Raw genomic sequence first — 8538 nt, 5'->3', positions numbered from 1 at the left:
ATCTCTGTAACAGCCTTTTATGAACAGACATATATGTTCCCAAATGTCAATTCATGTCGTCAACCCACCTGCCTCTTCCGTACGCACAGCGCTTCATTAATTATTATTGACAGTGCCATAGTGCCCGGAGGCCTCAGGCAGGAACAAGATCTCCTAGCACAGCATGCTGTACAAGCACAGGGTGAAAGACCATCCCTGCCCTGAACAGCTTACCTTCTAAAAAGACAAGGTGGAGAAGGGGTGAAGTTTCCAAGCATGAAGGTCAGGGCAAAGATGGGAGCAAGTCATGGTCTGGTGAGTTTCACTTCTCTTTTATTTATCAACTTCTTTTTTCTATTACGGGACCAGGAATGGAATGAGGGGAATGGCAGGAAGTAGGAGTAAAGAAGAGGAAGGGACTGGGAGGAAGTATGATTAAGAGAGACATTAAGGAAGGAAGAAAAGGGAAGATGGGGAAAGGAAAGAACGGGGAGAGTGAGGCTGGCTATGGAAGGATTGTAAAGTGGGAGGTAAACAAAGGAGGGAGAGTAGACTGAATGGTAGGGAGAAAGAAGCCAGGAGTACAGGGAATGAGAAAGAGCAAACAAACAACCAATCAGCAGACAAAAGAAATCCAGCTTTCAAATTGTGAAATTCAAATTGTCTAACATGTCTAATGGCTGTGAAGGGTTGTGTGTGTTTGAGGGGAAGATGGCAGAGGCCTCTCTCTGTGTCATGGAAGATGATGATTGGAACACATTGGTTCACTTGAGATATTTGTGTGCTAAAATTACAGTGGTTTTGGGAACCCTTAACCCTTGATATCTGCTGCCTCCCCCCTTTAAATATCATTATTCACCTACTCTTTTTCTTACCCCATTCCCTTTATTTTTGCATCTATTTCATCCCTATTCTTGTCTGGTTTTGCCTCTTTCTTTTCTCTTCCCCTTTCTTTGTTTCTCCCAATTTCCATTCCATACTTCTCTCCCTCCCCCCAATCCCCCTCTTTCACTCATTCTTTCCAGCATAACAGAACAGCCTGGTCTTTTTATTAAAGAAGTTCCTCCTTCCATGAGCTCCCAATATGCAAATTCAGACTTAAATAGGAGAGATGGAAGGCCTTTGCCAGACAAGTTAGCAATAATTTTCCAAGTAGTGGCAGAGTCAGAAGCCCCAAATTTCTAAGGAGCCTGCCCCATCACTGAAGATCAGCAAGAGTCTCCTTCAACCCTCACTCCATAGGGTTGCATCACATCTGCTTCCTCTGAATGCTAAGCTTTCAGGACCGAGTTCATCTCTGTGCCAAAGCTGAGCTTGATTTGACCAGGGTTCTCTCTAATTTTTCCCACCCATGTGCAGAATTAATTTTGTTATGTGCATCAATATGGAGGTGATGTGTGGCATATAACAAAATTCATGTGGCAGCATAGGGCTGAGGGGTTCGGAATGTGGGAGGGGGCTCAGGGCTGGGGCAGAGGGTTTGGGTGCGGGGGGGGGAGGGCTCTGGCTGGGGGTGCGGGCTCTGGGATGAGGATGTGGGAGGGAGCTCAGGACTCGGGCTGAGGGTTGGAGTGCAGGGGGTATGGGCTCTGGGGTGGGGCTGTAGGTGAGGGGTTTGGGAGGGAGCTCAGGGCTAGGGCAGAGGGTTAGGGTATGTGGGGCATGAGGGCTCTGACTGGGGTCAGGGATGAGGGGATTGGGGTGCAGGAGAAGGCTCAGGGCTGGGGATGAGGGTTGGAGCGCAGGGGGCTCTGGTGTGGGGCAAGGGATGAGGGATTTGGGGGTGCAGGCTGCCCTGGGGCTAAGGCAGGGAGAGAGGACTCCTCCCAGCTTTCTCTCCCCACAAGCAGCACCTGGCCTGGGGGGGGGGGGGCTCTCCCTGCCTGTGACAGTTCTGGCTGGACTAGGCTGGGCCGAGCAAGGGGCTCCGCTCCCCGACAGCTCCGGAAGGGCTGGTCTGGGTCAGGCCGGGGGACCTATGTGGCCACGCAGCTGACAGGGAACCTAGCTTGAGACTTAACAATCAGGGAGAAAAGTGAAGGACAGGGCGAAGTTAGCATTTTGCCAGCTTTGTGTCTCTTCTGTACTGGGATGAGCAAGGGCTCATTCCTCACCCAGCAATGGGTTAGAGAAGTATGTGTGCTGCCCAGATTTGATGAGTGACAGTGGGCAGCTGTTCTGAAAGCCAGGTATAGCTGAAGGAAATTTCAAAAAAGTTTCAAATAAAAAAAAATCAAAGTATTTCCTTTCTAAAAGTCAAAATGAAACATTTTCATTGTTAGGTTTTTTTTGTTTTTTTTGTTTTTTTGGTGAGGCTTTCCAAGCATTTCAGCAAAATCAACAGAAATTTGTGAAATGTTTCAGTGTTGCCGAATTTCCATTTTTTTTGCTGAAAAACTTTTGTTCAAAAACGTCACTTAGTTCTACTCAGAATAGAGACCTGATTAAATGCAATACACTGCAGAGAAGTGTTTCTTTTAAAAAAAACAATAACTCTCCCAGGAGATATGTATTTGGGGTGTGAGATTCCAACACGAATGAAAAATCCAGATGATGCAGAATTTTAGGAAAAGCTTCTGCCTAAATTATTTAAGATTAATATAAATACTATTTGCTCTGGTGGAGGTGGGAAATCGACTAGGTCAGTGGCTCTCAACCTCTTCAGACTACTGTACCCCTTTCAGGAATCTGATTTGTCTTGGTTACCCCCCAATTTTCACCTCACTTAAAAACAACTTGCTTACAAAATCAGACAAAAATACAAAAGTGTGACAGCACACTATTGCTGTCTTACTTTCTCATTTTTACCATATAAATACTGGTGCTTACAGTTCAGTGTATAGTATATAGAGCAGTATAAATAGGTCATTGTCTGTATGAAATTTTAGTTTGTACTGACTTTGCTAGTGCTTTTTATGCAGTTTGTAAAACTAGGCACATATCTAGATGAGTTGATAGAAGAGTTCTGCAAACTCCCAGGGGTATGTGTACCCCTGGTTGAGAACCACTGTACTAGGTCCTTCAGAGGTACCAAGAAGAAATAAAATTTTAGGAGGAACTTCAATCATCTCCTTTCTGTGCGTAAGGATAGCTGTGAATGTATTAAAAAAGAAAAAAAAAACAGCCTATAAAGGAAGAAGAATCTTCCCAGAATTTAGCCCTGCCATGCAGGCAGGCAGAAAATATCTGAGAGGAGTTAAATAATATTTCACAGCAAAAAGAGTGGAAGTAAGTTTGTTATCCCTGTGACAGATATGGCAATATCCTGGACAAACACTACTGAATTAAGTTAAAACCTATTAAATTGATTTTAAGTATCTTAGAAATTCGTTGTATTAAAATGCAAATGTTTAAGTATTATTGTGGGATTGTATGTACTGTTTGTTTCTAATATAAATGCTGGTAAGTACTATGAGCTTCAAAGGACTCTTTTAAACAATGTGCCAGACAAAAATAAACATTTAAAGTTAAGTGGATTTCCAGGAAATCTCTAGGGCGGGGATGGCCGACCTGTGGCTCCGGAGCCACATGCGGCTCTTCAGAAGTTAGTATGTGGCTCCTTGTATAGGCACCGACTTTGGGGCTGGAGCTACAGGCACAAACTTTCCAATGTGCCAGGGGGTGCTCACTGCCCCACCCTTACCTCTGCCACAGGCTCTGCCCCCACTCCACCCCTTCCCGCCCTATCCCCCGAGCCTGCCATGCCCTCGCTCCTCCCCCTCTTTCCCAGAACCTCCCGCATGCCACAAAACAGCTGATTGGGAGGTGCGGGGAGGCACTGATCAGCAGGGCTGCTGGTGGATGGGAGGCGCTGGGGGCGGGGAAGCTGATGGGGGCTGCTGACGTATTACTGTGGCTCTTTGGCAATGTACATTGGTAAATTCTGGCTCCTTCTCAGGCTGGCCACCCCTGCTCTGGGGGAGGTGTATGCAAATATACACCTTCCAGGTATGCAAGAACTCAACCTTTTGAAGCTTCAAACTGAAGAGGGAACCTTTGTCTGACGATCACCTGTTACATGAGGACAAGACCAGAGTCCTAAACTGTATAAAGGAATGTCCCTCGGATTCATAGAGTGCGCTTGTTCTGAGTTAACAGCTGGTATCAATTCATTACTATAGAAAAAAACACTTGGTGGAGCTGAAGGACTGACTCCTACCACAGCCCTTCTTGGTGATGGGTGATCTTTGCTAAGCTTATTAACATATATGTAAGTTCTTTTATTGCTTTTAATATTTTCTCTGTTATGCTTTCATCTTAAGAATAAATGTGCTTGCTTAGGAAAAGTTGGGTGGTACTTTATAATTGTGGGCAATACGCAATTTATAGCCTCTGCGGGGAAAAGCAAAAGCAGACGTACTCAGGCAGTGTGATACGCTGGGGAATTCACAGTGGAAGCAGGCAATTGTGCAGCCTGGAAATAACCTGGTCAGAAGGGAAGAGTTGCATGTCTCCACCCAACAGAGGAGCCATGAGTCTGATTATGGTCCACCAATGGCACTCACTAAGGGGGAATATAGGTGTAGTTGCACTCAATATCCAAGCTCCGGAGATTTGTGGATTCACAGGATTGAACCAGATCTGGGAACTCCACAACAAGATGCCTAGTGCGATACCACAAAGAATAGTCACTTTGCCTGGCACAAAGGTCTTCAATAGACTATGCATGATTGGTGGTGGTGATATTTTCTGGGACCTGAAGCCTGCAAAGTGATGACTGGAATGAATCTGTGTAAAGTGTACAGGCCTACATGGAGAGAAGGAGTTAAAAGACTATTTAAAAGGCTGCTTTCACTGACGGAGTCTTTGTTCACCTAACTGTGTACCAGCAGCTTGTTAAGTATTCTTGCTGTGCTGTTGTTCCAAGAATACTTAATAAAAATCTATATTTAAATCCCTGGATTCTAGCATTCTCTAGGAATTGTTCAAAGTATGACTATACAAGATAAAAATAACTAATTGTTTTTCCCTTTCCTTGGAATATAAATTTGGCTTGGCTTGGATTGACAGGAGAATTCTCTGTAGTGATTGAGACTCACTGCTGCGGCGCCTCCTGCTGGTCGTCTTGGGAATTAGCTCTCCAGCATATGGAGCGCCCTCTGCAGGCTGGTGTCTCACCTGCCGCTGGCCCAGTGTCCCTCCTAGACCCTGGTGCCCTTTATCTCAGGATTCTGCCCCAGCAATACCTCCTTACTTTGGGTTTCCCCTCCCAGGGGAACCCCCAATCCTCTAAACCCACCTTGCCTCAGTGACTACTGCCAGTCATCATCTAGCCCCCACTCACTGGGGCAGACTGCAGTCTGTAATGGCCACTCATCATTGGCAAGGGGTTAGGACCTGCTGCCTTTGCCTATCCCCGGGCTACATCTCTGCAGCCCCAGTACCTCTTTGGGCCTTTAACAAGGCCTATAGCCTGGGGGTTTTCCAGGTGGAGCTCCCTTTGCCACTGCACTGCTTCAGAGACCTTGCTTCCAGGCAGCTAGCCCTTCATACTCCAGGGCTAGAGTGAGACTTTTTCAACTCCTGGCTCACAGCCCCTTTATAGAGTCAGCGGTGGCCTGATTGGGCTGGCCACACCTGTAGTCTGCTACTCCCTCAGCTGCTTTCACTCCTTTTCCCAGCTGCAGCCCTCTCGAGGGCTGCTTTTAACCCCTATTCTGCGGAAGTGGAGCAGCTGTCCCACTACATTCTCCCATTAATGTAGCGCTGTTGACACCAGGATTAGGTCAGTTTAACTGGGCCACTCAGTACCATTCATACGTGGCAACGGGCTTTGTTGCAAGGATAGGTTCCTGGGTTAGTGGTTCTGTTGTGTGGTGTGTGGTTGCTGGTGAGTATTTGCTTCAGGTTGGGGGGCTGTTTGTAAGCAAGGAGTGGCCTGTCTCCCAAGATCTGTGAGAGTGATGGGTCGTCCTTCAGGATAGGTTGTAGATCCTTGATGATGCGTTGGAGAGGTTTTAGTTGGGGGCTGAAGGTGATGGCTAGTGGCATTCTGTTATTTTCTTTGTTGGGCCTGTCCTGTAGTAGGTGACTTCTGGGTACTCTTCTGGCTCTGTCAATCTGTTTCTTCACTTCAGTAGGTGGGTATTGTAGTTGTAAGAATCCTTGATAGAGATCTTTTAGGTGTTTGTCTCTGTCTGAGGGGTTGGAGCAAATGCGGTTGTATCGTAGAGCTTGGCTGTAGACAATGAATCGTGTGGTGTGGTCTGGATGAAAGCTGGAGGCATGTAGGTAGGAATAGCGGTCAGTAGGTTTCTGGTATAGGGTGGTGTTTATGTGACCATTGCTTATTAGCACCATAGTGTCCAGGAAGTGGATCTCTTGTGTGGACTGGTCCAGGCTGAGGTTGATGGTGGGATGGAAATTGTTGAAATCATGGTGGAATTCCTCAAGGCCTTCTTTTCCATGGGTCCAGATGATGAAGATGTCATCAGTGTAGCGCAAGTAGAGTAGGGGCATTAGGGGACGAGAGCTGAGGAAGCGTTGTTCTAAGTCAGCCATAAAAATGTTGGCATACTGTGGGGCCATGTGGGTACCCATAACAGTGCCGCTGATTTGAAGGTATACATTGTCCCCAAATGTGAAATAGTTATGCGTGAGGACAAAGTCACAAAGTTCAGCTACCAGATTTGCCTCGACATTATCGGGGATACTGTTCCTGACGGCTTGTAGTCCAACAGATACACTTCATCTCACGGCCCGAGGGTCACCACAATGCTACGTTCTCATACAACTGTTATGACAGCCACCACATTTAGTGAGTTCCTCTTTCTGTTCTCATCTACTTCAACCGTTTTCACACGTAAGTCACATGGAAATAGTCATCAGTTCAGAGACATTAACGTGACAGTGGGAAAGAATCTCCTCACGCTGATCAAAAAACTTAGCTATATGCTCACTCTCTCTCTCTCCTGTCTCACTACAGAGTTTCTGTTTAGAACCCTCCTCTTGCATTGGTTCATACTACCGATTAACAGTTGACATCTTCAGACCTAATTTACTTGGAGGAATATTTACTTCATACACTGCTATGTACATGCAGTTCAAAAATTAGGTATGATGTAGATGCATCAGAGGCCAGCAGAAATGGCTTAAGATCTTAGAGGAATATTAATGTTCTACAAGAAAATGTATTATTATTATTAAGTTTTAATATATGGGCACCCAGTGCCCAAAGATCTCGAAGGACTGAACAAAATATAAATTCCCCCGCACGTGCGCGCGCACACACACACACACACACACACAAACCTCTCCTGTCTACAATAGAAATAAAAATGTGTCATGCCAACTGGAAATAAACCAGAGATTTCCACTGTTTCACCTTGAGTGGGGGGAATTCTAAAGTCATGTACTATTAGCAGAGCAGCTTCCTTGTAGTCCAAAGGACTAGTTTAGCCTTTATTATATTCGGCTGTAATTCAAGGAGCCTACAGGCCTGTATCCTGTAAGACATTAGACTTTGTTCGACTCTAAAGTGCCACAAGTACTCCTTTTCTTTTAGCTTAAGGAAGTTAGCATGACTATAGTCAAGTATAGTAGGCCTGTAACCTTTGGCATAGATAAATAATCTGACAGTTACCCTTAGCTTTTGGGGAATTCAAAGTAGCTTGCTTAATGGCAGGAGTCAGAACTTAGTGGTAAACAGCAACCACAGGAACATGGAATAACTATAAACTGGTTTAAGCAAGAAGTGATGGATATGAATGAGCTAAGTGGCATTAATATTTATTAATATGTTAACCTATAGAATAAGTACACCTCAATATTATGTGGGTGAGGAAATTAGATTTGGGCACGGAAGGCTGAGTATTAGCATTAATATTCATGATGGTGCTCAGGGCCTATGATAGGGCAAATCACCATGTGGAGAGTTAATTTTTAGTTTTAGCTTAGAGCTGCTTTCCATCATTGTTAGTTTTTCCATCATTTGACCTTTCAGATCTACCATCAATCTTGGACATTGAAGAACCTGGACCATCGGACTCATTTGGCAAGCCAGAGCCCTTTGACTCTTACCACTGGGTCCTCAAGGAAGGGTGTAAGTATGCAGATTTAAGAGCTTGTGCAAAGAATGATACCACAGATATCCCCAATACTGGACTACTCCTGTCTTTTTATGTGGCTCAGAGCTTTTCTGGCTTTATTCTTTGTTTTAATAAAAATCTCTAAGGCTGTACTTTGTCCTCCGTGTGACTGTCCTTGCCACACACCCAAGGGTGCCAGTTAGATAGGGCAGAGGGGGGCTGCCCTCCCACGTGGAGTTTCATGGAGGAGGTGTGCTCCCAGGCGGAGCTCTGACCTGCTCAGCATGAGTGTGGAATGTGAGTACTGCAGAGAGGTGCTTTTCCCAGCTTGTGTCCCTGGGGCAGGAAGTCAGTGTTTTGTTTACAAATAGAGGCAGGGTGATTAAGCTAAGAAAAAACTGGTAATGAAATCAAGGATCTGGAAGTCCTTGGCTGAACCTGTAAAACAGGAATACCTCGATGGGGCGGGGGGGTGGGGCGGGGGGGTTGAAGAGAGAATACAGGGGACTCAGAACAAATACAGGCAAGCCTT

At 45.6% G+C, this 8538-nt stretch overlaps 1 long non-coding RNA gene across 1 annotated transcript; it reads left to right on the top strand.

Moving 5' to 3' along the window:
• On the top strand, positions 1 to 8158 carry LOC125641592 (uncharacterized). The gene is made up of 3 exons (XR_007358096.2): positions 1 to 294; positions 3878 to 4189; positions 7922 to 8158. It is a non-coding gene; the product is annotated as an uncharacterized LOC125641592 (long non-coding RNA).
• The last annotated feature ends 380 nt before the right edge of the window (positions 8159 to 8538 follow it).

The sequence above is a fragment of the Caretta caretta genome, chromosome 8, assembly GCF_965140235.1.
Source record: "Caretta caretta isolate rCarCar2 chromosome 8, rCarCar1.hap1, whole genome shotgun sequence".
Taxonomy (NCBI): Eukaryota; Metazoa; Chordata; order Testudines; family Cheloniidae; genus Caretta; species Caretta caretta.
This window is presented reverse-complemented; position numbering and strand designations above follow the sequence as displayed.